General features: G+C 36.2%; 1 protein-coding gene across 4 annotated transcripts in view; it reads left to right on the top strand.

Annotated features, from left to right (window-relative positions):
* Window positions 1–2,651: 2,651 nt before the first annotated feature.
* Window positions 2,652–19,101, top strand: part of sipa1l2 (signal-induced proliferation-associated 1 like 2) — a 95,108-nt gene continuing 78,658 nt past the window's right edge. For 3 of the 4 annotated variants that reach the window (XM_049465728.1, XM_049465729.1, XM_049465731.1), the window contains exon 1: window positions 2,653–2,842. The gene's annotated coding sequence lies outside the window, so the exon portion shown is untranslated. Of the gene's footprint in view, window positions 2,843–19,101 lie in introns of all 4 variants that reach the window. The other variant, XM_049465730.1, reaches the window with a different exon arrangement.

A 19,101-nucleotide genomic window follows, 5' to 3' on the forward strand; every position in this document is an offset into this window, starting at 1 on the left:
TTTTATTTGGTATATTTTATTTACCTTCTGAAAACTCTCCTAACTGCTGCTAGCTGCTCAGTAGTGTTCAGTAAAGGTACCTTGAGGACACCAGGTGGCACTGTGAGCAAAGACAAGTGTTTAAAACACAACTCAGGAATGGATTGGGAATAAAATAGGTAGTACTCAATCTATCAACATATGCCTGAAATGTCCCCAGTCTTAAATGGCTGGATTGGATCGGAACATCCCTAAATAATGTACTTATTTTGTTATCCAATTTATATTCTTCTTATTCTTATTCTTTTTCATCTTCTTCCATTTTATTTGATTTTTTTTGTTTATCTATCTAGTTTTCTGATTTTATAATGTTGGCTTGTATCCATCTTTTGAATATGAGCATATGTTCACCCTTAAGTCTTCATTTCATTTATATTTAATTCCCCCCCCCCACCCTCCCCCCTATAATGATGCCATTCTTTTTAACACCTACTTTTACATCTACTGTAGTTTTGCTCAATTGATATATGTTGTTTTGAATATATATTCAGGACAGGGTAACAAGTTTATCTGTCATTTTTCTTTACTATGCCTCATTACACTAATTACTACAGAAACCACATGGCAATACATAAGTAACCAACAGCTATACCATAACAACATCTTATAAACCACCTGGAAACACATTAGCAACCACCCAGAAACCACATAGCAACACCACAGCAACTATTTTAGATACCATTGTAACCACCTAGCAACAAGGTTAAAACCACTTTGCAACACCATAGCAAGTAGCCAGCAGGAAGCCCTTTCTTGTGTAACTGTGTAACCAGCTACTTGTAGTATTTTAGTTGAAAATTGTTACTTAGGCTTAATTTCTACTATGTTTTATACCCAACAAATCAGTGAGCGAAAAATAGTATTGACTTTAAAATAATTTCTCTAGCCAATAGTAAATACCTCAGTGTGTTATTACCAGAGGTGGAAAAAGTACAAAAAAATTGTAATTAAGTAAAAGTAACTTTACTTTGCTAAAATTCTACTCAAGTAAATGTAAAAGTACTCATCTAAACATCTACTCAAGTAAAAGTAAAAAAGTACTTAATTTAAAATGTACTTTGAGTTACATAGTTATTTTTAATTATTTGATGTAAAAAAGTACAAATCATAAATTAAAAATGATTAAATTAAATAATTTGGACTTTTCAGGCAGTATTTGTTCAGACCAACCCATAAAACATTTTTAAGAACAAGTGGCATTGGTTTCTACAATCCATTTTTCACAGTTTTACATTTTATTATTATTTTTAAATTTGCCATTGCTCTGCTTTAACTGCTAAAACATGCTACATGTTATTTTAACATCCAAAGCAGATTGTTTAATGTTCCCAATAAAAACGTAAGGAATTATCATTAAAAAACATGAAAACATACAAAAAAAAAAAACGTTGGTCGGTGCATGCGCAGTGCCGTAAAGAAGCATGTATCGATGGGTAGCATAACTCAACAGTTCCCCCGAGCACAGTTGATTCACACAGCACGTCTTCCGCTAACCGTAATAAACACTGCATGGAGAAGTTCAGCTGCGCTGCCATGGAGAAAAAAAAAATAATTTTTTTTAAATTCAGACGATTTGTTTTTCCCCCCAGCATTTCATTTTTTACTCAGTAACGGGGAGTTTTCCAAAGTAGCGAACATGTAGTAAATTACATGTTTCAAAATGTACTTGAGTAAAAGTAAAATTACCTATTTTAAAAACTACTTTAAAAATTACAAATTACTCATAAAATCTATTCAATTACAGTAATGTGAGTAAATGTAATTAGTTCTCCTTCTTCCTCTTCTCTACTCCTCTATCCCATTATTTCCCTCTGACCTCCTTAAGGCCCTATCTATAGATGCTTTATTTTTAACCTCTATTATTTTTGTACTTAACCTCTTCTATTATTTGCACTTCAATATTGTAAGTCGCTTTGGACAAAAGCGTCTGCCAAATGTAATGTAATGTAATGTAATGTAATGTAGTTACTTTCCACCTCTGATCATTACAAACATACTCCTGGCACTGTTACCTTTGATTTGGAATGAGAAATTCTAATCTATTTTTCTTCCTTTTCTTACCTACTTCTGAATTTCTGTTAAAGCTGCTTTGTGCCATCTGACTCTAAACAGTGTTGTACAAATAAACTTGACTTAACATGCAGAACAATCCTTTTATTAAATATTCAGCATAAAATCACGCTGGTGCTACAGGCTACCATTCACCCCTGCGCTCTGTTTTGCTTTCAGCCGAGCCAAAAATAACATGACATTTTACAAGAGCGCAGTCAGGCTGAGTGGATGAACCAGAAACCCGGTTACACCGGCAATTTAACATGACCTCTGAAAGACTCCTGTCTGCAGACTAGTGTAAACCATACGTGCGTGTTTGGAAATATGTAACTAACATAGAAAACGGGTTACAAGCAGCGTAAACTCGATTCAGTGTAACGCGTAAACGCAGTTAGTTGATTGTGTTACGTGCTAATATGGATCAGTGCGTAATTAGTAGAGTAGATGATTGACATCCTACGCAGCAATTCCTACAAAGCACCACAAGGGGACGTTGCTCACAAAAGGACCAATCAGCGTCCAGCGGGGGCGGGCCAGTAGCGTGCCGGGGGCGGGGCGGTGTCGGGCTGTTTCTGGCAGCAGGCCACTGAGTGCTGGGATCGGTTGAGTGGAAGCACTGCCGCTGCCTTTGTGGCTTTTTTCAGTCTGTTTGGGAAATTAAACCAGGTTATCACCTTGAAATTAGACCTTGGATTACGCATGCTCGTTTCTGACGGGATTAATTGGATTTTACCTGTGCAGTTATTAAAAGGTAAGTGGATGCGTTCATTTAAAACAATCCATCTCCAGGTGAGAGAGCCAGATCCTGGAATTAAAAATCCATCCCAGGGTTGTGATCCGACTGCCTGGACGGCTGAGCTGCGTCTGAGCTACTTCAGAAGGTCGGAACAAAATCCTGGGATGGATTTCTACTTCCTAGACCTGGATTACCCACCTCTAATAATAACTTAGCTGTGTTCTCTCTCAGCTCTGAACTCAGCAGAACTTTGTCGGAAAAAGCGGCTGACCTACCTAGACATGACTCGCATTTACAGATGTTTAAATGTAACCCATTTTAAACAGTGTAATACTGTAGATGTTGATTCAGTGAAACGTGTATAATCCAGCATTCAGCACACGGAGGTTTAGGTTAGATTATCGGATAGTGTCAGATTACCAGATACAATTGTATCCATATCCAAGCGGCAGCAATTTCACGCGGCTGGGAAACAACGAATCACCTTCGCTTCTGATTTTTTTGTTGCTTTAGAAGACAAAAGCAAATTGAAACCTGAGGCCCATTTAAATCCAAAATAAAAGGCGGTAGATGTTTAAAGCGATGTTTTGTATTTAAATGGCTTTTTAGTCTTTTTTTCGGAGCTGGTAATTTTTTTTACCAAAGCCAAACCAAAAATTAGCCCACTGGAAACTGCTAGGCTGCTAACCCGAGCTTTATAGTATAAGGTTACTGTGTCGGGCAGGTAAATGAAATCAGTCTAGACAGACAATAGTGTTAAAAACGCAACTACATCCCTGTAACGAAAAATCGATTAAGTTAATTTTCGGATCGTTTAATGTATTATTTCAATATTAACCAGTTTACACATTAACCTTCTCAAGAACAATGAAGAAACCTGGCTGTGGTCTGAAACGGATGTATCGTGGTCAGTTTGTATCTGGACGCTTTGAGGATAGATAATGTTCTTTCTTTGTTATTAGTGCTAACGTTAGCTAATAAACGTTGACAGCCGGCTGCTGCATCTATCGCTAAATAATCCGTTTAAGTTTGTGTTTTTTTCGCCGCTCTTGTGATTATTTTCAGTTGTTGTAGCTTTTAAATGTACTTCTCCTCCTTTGTTGTGTAGCGCGCTATTATTTGTGGTTATTGCGTAGCCTACTGTATACAGATAGGAAATCCTGTGTTTATCATTACCTCATTAAGCTACCTCACCGCGGTGGGGACGATTGTTCTGAAACTGTTCCTGCTTTAAAAGCTACACGAGGAACCTTTGTGAAAATAATGGATCGTTGCCATATTCTTGCGTCTGGTCATCTGGAGGAAATCCGAACAGGCTCGATTATGAATCAGTGCCGCTAAAACCTCATCAGAGACCAATACGTGTTTTCATTTACCCAACTGGCATTACAACATTGAATCAACGTTGATGTTATGTTTGAATCAGCGTTAATTTTGGTGTTAATTTTGAAAAGAGAATCAACGTTGATGGTGACAACGTTGTTGCAACATTGTACGTTCAACCTTTTAATAAACCATAGCTTACTAAAACTAGAAAATCATATGGTTAACATATGATTGAGTGGAAATAATAAACTTACATCACTGCAGTAAATCTGAGTATTAAAGAGTATTAAAAAAAGTTACCCACACTACCACTAATCTGATTTAATATCTGATCTCAAAAACACTAAAACAGTAAAACTAATAGAACATAAACATTCCCTCAGATATGGTAAAAGAATTGGTGCCAAATTAAAAAGCAGTTACTGCAAATGGAATAAAACCACTTTTTCATCCCTCCATCCAACCGTTTTTAGAAACTGTATGGTGATGAAATGTGACATTATGTTGATTCAACGATAAAATCTGAATGTTTACACAACCATTTAACATTAAATGTTATTTTGACATTGTTTCAGCTTTGAAACAACAGCAGATATTACTTCAATCATATTTCAACCACATTTAATGTTGAAGGTTGATTGTCTGCCATAAAACAAGTAGAATCATCAGATCTTTACTCTTTATAGAGTAGTTAAAGTAGAGCTGTTCGGTACATAAAACTGACCCTGTGATATTTTGTTGTTCTGAATAAAAAAATAAAAATAAAAAAAATTTGCCGCAGATAAAGGTTATTTGGTTGTTTTTAGTTTTGGTTGCATTCACAGTTGAAGTAATGTCTGTTGTTGAAACAACAATTAATATTAAATTGTTGTGCAAACATTACAATTTTAACGTTGAGTCAACATAATGCCCTCAACCTTCTGCCTTTTGAATTATCATTTTACATTTCATCACCATACAATTTCAAAAAATGCTTGGATGGAGGGATGAAAAAGTGGTTTTATTTCATTTGCAGTAACTGCTTTTTAATTTGGTACCAATTATTTACCATACCTGGGGGAATTGTTCATGTTCTATTAGTTTTACTGTTGTGCTTCTGAGATTAAATGTTGAATTAGATTAGATTGGTAGTGGTGGATAACTTTCTTTATACTCAGCTTTACTACAGTGATGTAAGTTTATTGTTAACACTTTTAAAATAGGACTTACTAGTTTTAGCTACTTAAAGTAGCAATAAAAGCTTTTTGTTTGTAGTTGTACAGTTTTTACTTCTCAGAGATGATCATTCAGAAAGAGAGAGAATACAAATTAAATTGTTTATTTTTCATCAGGGAATACAGTTTTTTTTTCCTCTTCCATACAGTTTTGAGCATCCTGAATGTGAGCTATGGTTTATTAAAGGTTGAACGTACGACGTTGAAACAACATGCCCTTAATCAATGTTAATTCACTTTTCTAAATCAACACCAAATCTATTGTTGATTCAAACATAAAGGAAAACAACCTTTACAGTTTAACGTTGTCTAATAGGCTTTGTTTAGCTTTGAAATCGTGGCGTTTAAATCAACGTTCATCTGAGGGAATCGAATAGTTGGGGCTCTTATACAGTCTACACTAAAATTAATGCTAATGATTATTATTTTAATGGCCCTTTATACACTGTAAGAACACAGCACAAGCTATAAGAATAGAATACAAACAAGATATACATATGTAAGTAAAGTTTAATACAGACAAAACATACAAAACCATAACGTTAAAGGTTGAATAAACGTTAATTTGATGTGCATGTATAAATCAATTCTTACATAGAGATCAGCATTGTTTCATTGAGTTGATTTATACACTTGTACACATTTATGATGGAAAATGAGAGCAGTGCAAACTGTCCCTTTGAATTAAACAGCAAAAGCATGTGTTGTTTTATATGATAATATTTCATATCAACTTAATTAGGGTTGATGTGATATAATTCCAGTTTCTATATGAACAATACTAAAGCTGTTTCCCATGGTGTTGGGCAACGTGGTAAAAACATTATCGTATCAAAATCTTTAAAGATATTTTCTTTTTTTTAATTTATTTATAATTTTCCCCATTTTCTCCACAATTTACACGGCCAATTACCCAACCCACTCATTACGACTGTCACTAGTGATGCCCCAACACAGGAGGGTGAAGACTAACACACGCTTCCTCCGATACATGTGAAGTCAGCCACCGTTTTTTCCGAACTGCTGGAGGAAAGCACAGCGACTCGGTTCTGATACATCAGCTCACAGACGCCCTGTGCTGCAGACATCACCCTAGGAGTGATGTGGGGAGAGAGCGCCATCTACCCACCCGGAGGGAGCAGGGCCAATTTTCTGCTCCCTCTGAGCGCCGGCAGCTTGATGGCAAAGCTGTATGAGTGGGGGTTCGAACCTTCGACCTCCCGCTCATATTGGCAGCGCTTTTGACCGCTGGACCACTCGGCGCCCTCTTTAAAGATATTTTCACACTATTTTTCTGTATGCCGACAAAAAGCATCAGCAGTGGCAGATTTGTAAAAACTGCTATTCAAATTTTCTCATACAGAGCCTAGTCATTTTAATTTCGATTTGCTGCACATTATGTATTTTTACAGGATTTTATACACTCTGTAATGAATTGTATAGTTGGGTTGGTGTTCTTTAAGCAATGAAAATATATCTTAGGATATCTTTTTTTGTATGTATATATATGTGTATGTATATGTGTATGTATGTATGTATGTATGTGTTTGCCCTTGTGCTACATTTGTTGTCTCAGAAAAGCTTTTGGAAGCAAAGCTTAAGAGATAAATACCCCTAATGCCAGATTTACATAACACGGTTTTAGTCCTGATTTTTGAATGGCGGACTGTTTTTGCGTCTGAGGTCAGAGGTGAATCAGTGGGCAGTTGGCACCGGTTAGGTTCCTGTATGTGAACTGCTGAAATACTAACTAGTTTTTAGAGGATTAATTATTTAGTATAGATAAAAGTATCAAATCTCAAAGCTCAAATCTCCAGCGTATATACTCTGATCAGGTCAGTGTTCAAAGGCAAATTGCTAAGATGGACACTATTAGCCCACAATGTAAAGGAAAAGGAGGAGCTACTAGTGTATTGGTGTGTGGTATACAATTGAAACACAGCCTATAAATGGTTGCAAAAGTTGTTTGTCATGCTTAGTCATGTTTTCTGTGTTTTTGCAACAAAAAAAAAAAGGAAAGCTGGACATTCATTCTGAAGAAAAGCCCATTCATAGAAGCACATCAGTTTAGAGTTTTTGAGCACAGACTCACTGTGTGTTCTTCCTGGTGAAAGATCTTGTAATTTGTGACCCTGTGTCCCTCATTAGTGCAAACCACAACCACTTACAGATTTCCGATCACAAGATCACAAGACAAGACGGTTATCTCTGAAACTGGTGGAGTAGAAAAAGAGTTTAATTCATTTTTGCTGGATAAGAAGATCAATAAACACTGCAGTTCTGTGTCATTCTTTTTATATCACGCAAAATGTGCTTGCTTGTAGGATTTATTGCTATTTTAATATCTTTTTCAGCATATTATGCAGTTTTTTATTGCGGTTTGCAGCAACAATATGCAAGATTATGTATGTGTGTATATATACATTTTTTTTTTTTTTTTTGCTTCAGGGTTGCCTTTACAATTGTGGCATGGCATTCAGTTTTACTCCAGCACTATAAATAGAAATTGCGCTTTAGAGAATATGGAAATTATGCCAGTAGACATATTCTCTCACGCTTGAATGAACTCATGTTTTTGCTCTAAATATACACTAAATACACAAAGGTTAAGTTAAAGCATGTACAGAGGGGGAGGTAGTTTTCCTGATGACCTGTGACAGTGAAGTGAAATAGAGACGGGCGGGGATTAGCCGGACCATCTGCTGCCTGTGGACAGCCAGGCCTTTCTCTGCTCCCCTCCTTACAGATCACAGTAAACTTCCTTTTATTTTTGATGTTTTGGAGCTTATAAACCGTAAAGTAGTTCTGGGTAAAGAGTTAAATATTTATATTTACAACAGTGCAACCACACGAAGCGACGTAAGCCTTTTATTTTGCTGTTTGAGGAGATTTTACGCATCCATTTTTCTGTTCATATAAATAAAATGTATGTAATCAAGTAGATCATGCATGTAGGTCTGCTCACATGCAATTGTTTTCCTACAGATACTTTGTGCATGTAAATACATATTTTTGTCCCTTTTAACAACAGATTAAAGGCATTAATGGAAAAAAGGCAATAGATTAGGAACCACTGTTTCTGTACTGTATTGTGTTGCGTACTTTGAGCTATGGGGACAATAGCACACCATAGTGCTGGGCGATATGGGAAAAATCATATATCGCGATATGGAATTTTTATATCACGATAACGATATATATCATGATATACCACATTTATGTATGTTTTCAGTTATTCTTCAAAAAAATATGACAAAATAATATCACTGCTTACTTTTTCCAACTTTATTTTAAAGTGACATTAAACCGAACTTTTTTACAAATGAGACTTACTACCTTTTAGTGCAGCAATATATATATATATATATACATATATATATATATATGCATGCAGTAGCTATTTTTTAAAAATATCAATGCGTAACAATTGTTCAGCTATCATGAGTTTAATAACGTAAAGCAGCGTCACGTCGCAAAACCACATTATGAAGCTTTTTTTTTTCCGAAGATTACTTTATTATCACTTATATAAACTGAGTTTATGCAAAATGACCACGCCTACTTTATATATTTGCATGAATAATTGATGAAATTACTGTAGAAACGATAGAGACGATAGAAGGTAAGCAGCACGATAGACACTTTTCTATCATCCCCACGATATTTATCCTCATATCGCACAGCACTACTGCACACCACCCTATCTAAATTTACTTTAGAATCAATAAAGTGTCTGTCTGTCTGTCTGTCTTTCTGCCTTTAGAATTTCAAATGTATCTCTATATGGGGCAGCTAGGTTTGTATACTATTATTACTTAAAGTATATAAAATCAGATTGCAGTTTTTCATTGCAAAAGAAAAAGCGTGCATCAAACTCTGTGGTAATGTTGTAATGTTGTAATTATATAAGTGTTGGCTGGTAGCCTCAGTACATTTAGATGTTATAGCAAGTTATGAGCATAAACATTATTTAAAAAAATATCAAATATATATTACTGTACCACAGTGACTGACTGGTGTGTACATCATGCTGTCTTATGCTAGGAGCTTCTTACTATCTCATCTACAGAGAAGCGCTTTAATAGCTTTAATAGCTTTAATAGGTTTATGGTAGTCTGTAATGTACTTAAAAGAATTAAACGCTAATGTGTAAATAGTTAGTGCTAAGTAGATTCCCTGACATGCCTCAACAGTCGCCAAGCGCAGGGGCTTCGCGTGGCTCATCACACTAAGACGCTGACACTGTGGCCCGAGGATTGTGGGATTGCATCCCGGGTCATTCTTCATTGCGATCAGCAGGCAGAGTCCATGCTCTCTCTCTGAGTGAGTAGATGGGTAGTCTTTCTCTCTCCTCATCACTACTGTTGTGATACTGCTCAGCACAGGCGTCTGTTAGCTGATGTATCAGAGCTGAGGATCTGGCACTTTCCTCCTAACACGCTGACTGCCAGATGACGGAAGTTGGAAAAGAGTTTGTGTCTGACTTGTATAAGAGAATGTACATTCATATGAAAAAGTTCGAAAAAGAATGGTGAGAACAGTCAAGGACAATCCACAGACCACCTCCAAAGAGCTGCAGCATCATCTTGCTGCAGATGGTGTCACTTTGCATCGGTCAACAATACAGCGCACTTTGCACAAGGAGAAGCTGTATGGGAGAGTGATGTGAAAGAAGCCATTTCCGCAAGCACGCCACAAACAGAGTCGCCAGAGGTGTGCTTTTGTGCTTTTGCATACCTCAGGCGACTCTGTTTGTGGCGTGCTTGCGGAAATGGCTTCTTTCACATCACTTCGAACCAATGATGTGCTTCAGTAAGTCAGTAAAAAGTAGTTAGGAGTATCAAATCAATAAAATGATAAGGCTGCCCATACTTTTGCACCGGTCAGATTTTGGTTTAATGCATATTGCACATTTTCTGTTAGTACAATAAACCTCATTTCAATCCTGAAATATTACTGTGTCCATCAGTTATTAGATATATCAAACTGAAATGGCTGCTGCAAACACCCAAATATTTACAACTAAAAATGATTAAGATTTAATAGGGGTGCCCAAACTTTTTCATATGACTGTATCTGAGGAGGCATGAGCTTGCCCTCACTCTCATAGTGTTGGGAGCATTTTATGTGATGGGGAAAGTCCCACTGGGTCAGGGGAGATTTTAGCTCAAATTAGCAAGACAATTGGCAATAACTATTGATTTTAAAGTAGGGCTGCAACTAATGATCATTTTGGTATTTGACTGATCTGCTGATTATTTTTTTATTTAGTCGATTAGTCAACGATTATTTCTGCCATGTCCTCCATCGCTAAAAATTATTAAAAAGAAAGCTGATCAAGAGATTTAAAAGTCATTTAAATGACTAGATGTTGTTTAAACGTGGAAAGTACTGACATGGTCGATTATATTGACTAATTGTTGCAGCCCTATCCCAAAGAGGAAAATCAGTGGACATCATTGCAGTGCAGCCAGGCTGTTATGTCCACTAATCTAGACTGGGTTGAAATTCTTAAATTCTCATTTTATTAGGTTTTATTATCGATTGAATGTATGTTTATATCACACATGGTCAGCTTGTTGTGGCAACAACAAGTACAAGTTTCACATTAAGGCAGGCTTCTCACACAAGCAGCACGAGGTGTACCTCCCTCTGCTTGCGGTGTATTTGGGCGTAACTAGCAAGCTGATTTATCTTTGTTTATTAAAGGGCAGGACTTTATGGGAGCATTATTCCAACCAGCCTCCTTATTTATAGCACCTCTGATTGATTATACTCATATAGTAATATATATATAGGGTAGGTTAGCAGCCTGTAAAGATATTATTACTGATGGTGAATTCCTTGTAGTGCACCTTCTTTACATTCTTTACATAGGTATGAGTTTCAATTCTTCTATCTTATTTTAGGGTTTTGGTCACGTTATTTGTTTTGTTGTTGTGCCCACCATATTTTGGACCTAGTGTCTGGCTTTATCAGTGGTGAATGGTAAAGGGTGGCTAGAATTAGTATCCTACTTGGTCAAGATTGTGGTGTTTTTCTTCTGAGGCCTATAGAATAGGTGTATTTGATTAATCATTCTGACTGGTCAAAAAGCATCAGATTTATGCAGCACAATCCACATCCTAACCATCTTGGCTTTAGTTCATCTTCTGTTCTTTTGGGTTCTGCTCATCTATATGTGCTACTTTGCTGCTTTGTTAATTTCTTTTTATGTTTTCAAGTTTTTTTTTGTGATTTTAGTCTGTTTTACTCTGGTGCATTATACAATCTGAGCTCACTTACAAGGCAACACAGATCAATAGAAGAATCTAGTTACCTAGCTAACACAGCTTTTGATTTAAACAGGTAAACCAGTTGCATGGGTACTTTCTTAGGTAGCTTAGCTTAGGTACCTACTAATATCACGAGACGAGACGAGACACGATATTGGGTTCACAAGAACGAGACGAGACGAGATTTAAAAATAAAATTTTAAAGAAAATGTTAAAAATAAAAATGTCTTAAAAACGAGAGTTTTATTTGACAAAATCATATAACTCAAACTTAACAGACTGGTTTCTCTCACACATTGATTCTATAAGAAATAGAAATAAGAATAAAAAATAAAAATAAAACTTTTATAGGTCTTATATAGTGCAAACAATAAGTGCAAACAATATTAAGACTATGGTTTGTGTTTTTTTTCTCCTAAATCTCTTGTAATTTAACTATTCAGAACCATAACCAGTCATATTAAGACTATGGTTTGTGTTTTTTTTCTCCTAAATCTCTTGTAATTTAACTATTCAGAACCATAACCAGTCATATTAAGACTATGCTTGAAGTGAAACAGAGACAGAACATGTTTTTAAATACAGTACAGAGTTAAGGGATTAGTACAGCTGTCTATGAAACAGTCACGTGTAGGATTTACTTACAGTATTTATATATGGTTTGTGTCTTGTTGGTCACTCTGTTACCGTTTATTGTTTCCACTGGAGCCAAAATGCAGCCAGACATACAACTTAAAAGTAGCAGAAGCATCTTCTATACAAATACCTGAATTTTCCTCTTCTGCTGAGAGCTGCTCTCACTGCTCAGCTACCACACTCACTGCTATCACTACTGTGTTGCCAGATCCCTCTTAAAAAGTCCACACTAAACTGTTTTTTTCCCACGAGACAGATTTAAGCTTGATGAGAAATATCGTCACGTTTTAATCTCGTGAGATCTCGTGCCACCCCCTAATGTGAAACCCTAGAATACCCCAGTGTTCATGAGTAGTGCTGATATAGTGGAGTAAAGGACGATATTTATGTTGGTTTAGAGTGAGGGCATCTGTATTTATTGTATTTAACCTAAAAGAGTTACCTAAACCTCCAGCTCAGCAACTCCTCACACAAAGCCCAGGCACCCCACACTCCTTAACCCCACAGCACTTTACCCCACACCCACACCGCTCACCCCACACCCCACAAGAATGGGTTTAATTCTGAAGTGACACTCATTCCAGTCCCTTTATTCTCTCAGATCATCTGCGTCCGCTGCGCTGTATCAGACGAACCATCTGACAGCAGTTTACTTGGTGGTGCTGCAGCGCAGCAGGGGTTCAGGGACTGTTCAGTTTTAATACGTCCTGCTGAAGCATCCTTTCTTTGTGCATATTTCTCTATGTAAATGTGTGGGTGTGGTCTTCCTGAGTGTGGAGAGAGCTGTCCCTCCCCCTTTTCTCTTTTGTGTTTGAGGTGCATCATGATTTGCATGGAAGTAATAACACGTCTGTCACATTTACTAATTGGAGGGTTCCTTTTTAAGTAGCTGCTTCAGTAGAAGAGCGGTGGAGGAGCGGGGATGGAAGAATGGAAGTGGCTTTAGTGGTGCTTCCTTTTAGGTTGTATTAGCTTTTAACATAATTTAGAAAAAGTCTGTAAAAAAAAAAAAACATTTATCTTCCCATTATTTAACAAATCTATTACGTCTGCAACAATTCGTCCACATAATCGACAGTCGACTATATATTTCAGTGTCGACTAATTGTTTATTTGTAATTGCACCGTCCTTCAAAAAGTCCTGGGGACAGAAAATACTTGTTACCTACAATCACAGTATGAACACAAGTTTTTACTTAATGTATTTTGTTAACTCTGTAAAAAAATCACACTGCAAAAAAAAAAAGAAAAATAAGTAAACGTCTATTTTCTGGTCTATTTTTTTTTTTATACATAAGGTGCACCATATTATAAAGCCCATCAAGCGATACTAGTAAGGAACAGGGGTGTCGCCATGTTTTCCTTCTAATTAAGTAGGTATCGCAAAGCTACTTAAGCTAAACTAGGTAAACAAAACTGTAATTTTTAAACATAAAGAAACATTTTCCTTAAAAATCAAATTACTGGATGTTAATCTACACAGATTTCTCTCTTGAAAACTGTTTATTTGGGTGAGTAAAGCGCTTCTGTTTATTTACACTAAGCTTAGATTTACACTAAGCTGGCTACAGTAGCATTTAGCATTAGTGGCTAACTGCTAGCGCTAGTAAATGCTGACCGACAGCGATACACTAAGGAACCCTGAGTACTCCAGTAAGCGATATCAGCTAGTTAGTTTGTCCAGCGTAGCTTGTTTTAACATGGTAAACATGTAGACTACAGGACAATAATACTCACCTCTGAGCGCCGAAAGAGCTAGTGCTTAGTGAGATTAGCAGCTAATGCTAACACAGCTTGAATAGTGCTAGCCACAGTTAGCAGCAGGCTACAGGACGATAATACTCAACGCTGTACTGCAAAAGAGCTAGCGTTTAGCGGCTAATGCTAATACTACTCCAGCCTCTGAGCTGGAGAAACCTCTTTTCGGCATGGCTCTACTGCTCCTAACGTCCTGTCTGGTTAAATTCATACATAAGGCGCACCAGATTATAAGGCACACTGATGATTATTAAAGGAAAATTAAAGGATTTTAAGTAATCATTTAGGGCTAGTTTTGAGGTAATAGGGATTAGGGACTAGTCACCAGACAAGACGACCAAATGACATTTTGATTTTCTCCATGACCATCTGGCATGACACCATTCGCACTGCATCTTTGGCGATTGTGACATGGTGTTAAGGGTAGTTGTCATAATAGTAATGGTATGTAGTCCAATGCCATGCAGCCATCTGCCAGTGGTGCTGGCACTACAGGATATTTCAGCGAGGGCATCACTGCCCTTTCCATGCTTTGTGTAGATTTCCCAGATCCTTATGTCACTATTGTGTACCTTCTGTTATCATACTATTCTCTGTCATATTTTATTTGTGAAGGATGTTATGCTACAACACAACAGAATATAACAGAGTCCGATAGTCCTTGCTTAAGTCGATTCTACGTCTTTCGTTGTTCAGGAGTGAGTGTTCTTGGCTTGTAGCCTGCTGCTAGCACTGCTGGAACAGCACTTGCTAACTGCACAAAGCGTTTGTTTTCGTTGTTTAAGGGTGAGTATATCAGCCCGTATCGAGTGTGTTTATCATGTTAAAACAAGTTACATGGGACAAACCTCTAGCTAATATCGCCCTGGTTAACCGGAACACTCAAGATTCCTCAGTGTAGCGCTGTTGGCCGCCATTAGCCACTATCCACTAACCATGGCTAGCCTTAGTAAAAATTTGCAAATCTCACCCAAATGAACAGTTTCAGGAGAGAAATCTGAGTAGATGAACATTCAGCGCTTATTTGATTTTAGAAGAAAATGAGGTTTTTTTTAAGAATTAAGAATTTTTTAAGTTTTGTTTACTTAGCTTAGCTTTACAATGAATTTGAAGGAAAACATGGCAACACCCTTGTTCCTCACTAGTGTCACATAATGCACCTTTATAATTTATAATTCACTGCGTCTTGTGTACGAAAATTTACCAGAAAACCAAGGTTTATTGATGGTATACCTTATAATCTGATGCGCCTTATAGTACGAAAAATGTGTCATGTTGCAGTGCTGAAATGTAGGAATGGATGTTTCTTAATAAATTAAATGAAGTTGAGCAGATAAATTCAATCAAGTCAAAGCAATTATTTTTTATTATCTTTTTTTCGATACTGCTCCAAATATTTCTGATTTAGATTTGTACTCAGGTCAGATCAGGACATTTTTAATTGATTTATTAATAAGATAAGCAACCTTTAACAAACGTGGACTTGTCCTGCATGATATTGTGTTGGTTGCTGTGGAGGTGTGCCCCGAGGAAAAGAAAACACCCCACACCCCACACCGCTCACCCCACACCCCACACTGCTCACGGCGAGTCAGGCCAGCCGTCTCATGCTTAATTACACAGACAGGTTAAGCCTGAATTTTCTTTTTAGTAAATGACTTGAAGCTGTCTTGAGGTTTTAGCAGATAACCACAAATGGTGAGGATTACGTACCTATTAATCTCTCACATCCGTTCAGCACACTGCCGCCTTTGTGCTCAAATTACCTAAAGAAAAAAAATCATTTTAACATCAAAACCTTTAACAGTATCGTTGAATTATACATACTAAGATCTAGCTGTCCACGTGGCCACATCCATCTCTGAACAAAAATACAAGATCATTTAAATATGAAGAGTTTCTTTTAAAACAACAATGTTCATTTTACTCAAACATAAACCTTTTAAATAGCAAAATCAGAGAAATTGATTCAGAAACTGAAGTGCTCTCTTTAGTTCTTCCAGAGATGTATGCTTGTTAGGGCTGGGTGATATGGACCTAAAATAATATCACAATATTTCATGGTATTTTTTACGATAACGATACTCTTGGCGATATGACAAAACACTTTCAACAAAAATTCAAAAATACAATACATACTGCAAGAAAATTAAAAAATATATTTTATTATTAGATACAATATAATATTGCACACCCCTAAGTGAGATATAAAAAAATACAAGAATTGTATCAGATTTGTAAAATAAGTCATTGATCTAGAACAGGGGTCACCAACCTTTTTGAACCTGAGAGCTACTTCTTGGGTACCAATTAATGCGAAGGGCTACCAGTTTGATACACACTCGTGAAATTACAAATTTTCTCAATTTACCTTTAATTATATGTTATTATTAATAATTAATGACATTCATCTATGTGAAGACACAGATATCAATAGGCAACACTATTATTATAAATCTCTGCAAGTGTTTACATTTTATATTATATTTTAATATAATATTACATATTATATTACATTATATTGTATAATAATATATAAACTATAGGCTATCTCTAAGCTAATATTAATGTAATATAATCTAAAATTACATCAATGCAACTGTGATTTAAAAAAAAAAAGAATAGCAACAAAAATGCTATTTTTAGACCAGGCCTGCGGGCTACTCATAAGGTCCTTGCGGGCTACCTGGTGCCCGCGGGCACCATGTTGGTGACCCCTGATCTAGAATGTCATTTCTAGAGCCTATGTTTACAAAAAAATCCATGTTTGATGCCTTGTATTGCTAAGGTGTATTGCAATATCAATATTTTGTTTCACTCCTGATAACAGTTGTGTGCTACACCAGTATATTACACCACAGGTGTTACTGGATTATCTTTTAAAATGCAAAATGAATGCTCAGAACTTATATATATGTCATATTAGATCAAAATATTGTACTTAAAACAATATATTAAAGAAAATTTGCTGCTGCTGTAGTTACATTAAAATCTTTGTAATATGAAATAAATACATTTAAACCAGACTTTCACTGAGAGATGTTATTGTAAATTAATCTTTAAACATTAATTAAGCCCTATTCTTACGAATCTAGGACACTATAAATAAATCAGTTTTATAATGGAGTATGTAATTATCTTACAACACAGTGAGGACAATGTGCTAAAGGCATTAAAATTCATCTTACATATAATACAATTAAGTACAGTAAAGAAAATAAATCACATAATTGAAACAGTTGAATGCAGTTGTAACTTCACAAATCACTTGATGTTTTATTGTAAAATAATAAAAGTGCTGTCCATCCAAACTCAGAACAGACATCACCTTAAATATCCATAGATTATCTATCTAGTAGGGGTGTCCCATATAGTGTTGTACGCGATAATATCTCCAACATTTTTGATAAACAATATTTTACCCTGAAATATTGTGCCATATCACCCACCCCTAATTATCACAGTAGGGTGCTACTTTTTTGCTGTTTTAAGCAAAAGAAAAATTCACATTGTTCTCATTTCCTAATAAATATCTACTAGAGACTTTAGAGATTATATCTGTTCAGTATCATTTATTTTACTTTAATCCTGAATATATGGAGATATTTGGAGTGCATTATTATTAGTATCATCACATTCTGAATAATTGACTTCTGTTACAAATCTGCTAAAATTCTTGTATTTTCTATATTTTATATCTCAGTAAGGGGTGTGCCATATCATATTGTATATAATAATAAAATGTAAGTTTTGTTCTGTTGCAGTAGTTTTTTCTTTTTTTTTTTTTGTCATATCGCCAAGAGTATCGTTATCGCGATAATACCATTGAAATATCATGAGACTATTTTAGGGCCGTATTGCCCACCCCTACTATCTAGTCAAAGCAATTTTTAAATAAGTCTATTTCAATGGCTTTGTTGCATTTCTTAATACTGTATGCTATTGTATTCAACCATTTTTAACCAGATATATTCCTGTAAGCGTTTTATTTGTAATGGGGGTAAAAAAAATTAATAAACAACATCCAGACTTTGCTTTGCTTTTGAATATATATATTTTTTATTTTATATAAATTATTATTGTAAATTAAGTTAAATAAGGGATTGGTGTTTTATTAAAACATCACAACTGCTGTCTGAATGTTTGTTTTGTGCTGAAAAAATGTCTGAATGTTGATTTTAGTGAGTGTGATGGGTATCCTGAGCTCACCTGTACTGTATGTCCTGCCTGGAATGCTGATATGAAAGGAGGATTAAGGGATTATGGTGGTGCTCAAATCTGAGAATGGGTTTAATTCTGAAGTGACACTCATTCCAGTCCCTTTATTCTCTCAGATCATCTGCGTCCGCTGCGCTGTATCAGACGAACCATCTGACAGCAGTTTACTTGGTGGTGCTGCAGCACAGCAGGGGTTCAGGGACTGTTCAGTTTTAATACGTCCTGCTGAAGCATCCTTTCTTTGTGCATATTTCTCTATGTAAATGTGTGGGTGTGGTCTTCCTGAGACCACACAAAAACGGAGCAGTCAGACTGTGTGAACTCATTGTTTTGCAATATTTACCAAAACAGATACGTATCATGGTGTCGCAGGCCTGACACAACACGACAGGGCTGTGTACACTCTGAGTGTTTACTGCCCTTTTACATCAGCACAGGCCTCTGGTCCTGAGCCTGACTGAGGATGATGTCCTCTGTGTAGAGTGTTCTCCATGGCAAGTTCAAATGTGTAATTCCCCGGCCGTTTGGGAGGAAGCCGGAGGATCTGCTCTGAAGGTCTTTGGCTTGTGTAACAGCAGCGCTGTGGAGTGACGTTTACTGTTGTGTCACTGTTGTGAGGACTGGGGAGGAGATGTGTCCAGCAGGTTAGAGTGTTTCCTCACAATAAAGTGAGAGAGACACTTTTGATCACTCGTCAAAGTTAAGATTTAAACTAGTGATGACAATTAATTAAAAATAATAATAATGGATTTGACAACAGCAGCATTCTGTGCACTGCAAAAAATCCAGACAAAATATATGCAAATTAGAACAAATAAATGTATATTAAGCCAAAAAATCTGCCAAT

The sequence above is a fragment of the Astyanax mexicanus genome, chromosome 16 (assembly GCF_023375975.1).
Source record: "Astyanax mexicanus isolate ESR-SI-001 chromosome 16, AstMex3_surface, whole genome shotgun sequence".
Classification (NCBI taxonomy): Eukaryota; Metazoa; Chordata; class Actinopteri; order Characiformes; family Acestrorhamphidae; genus Astyanax; species Astyanax mexicanus.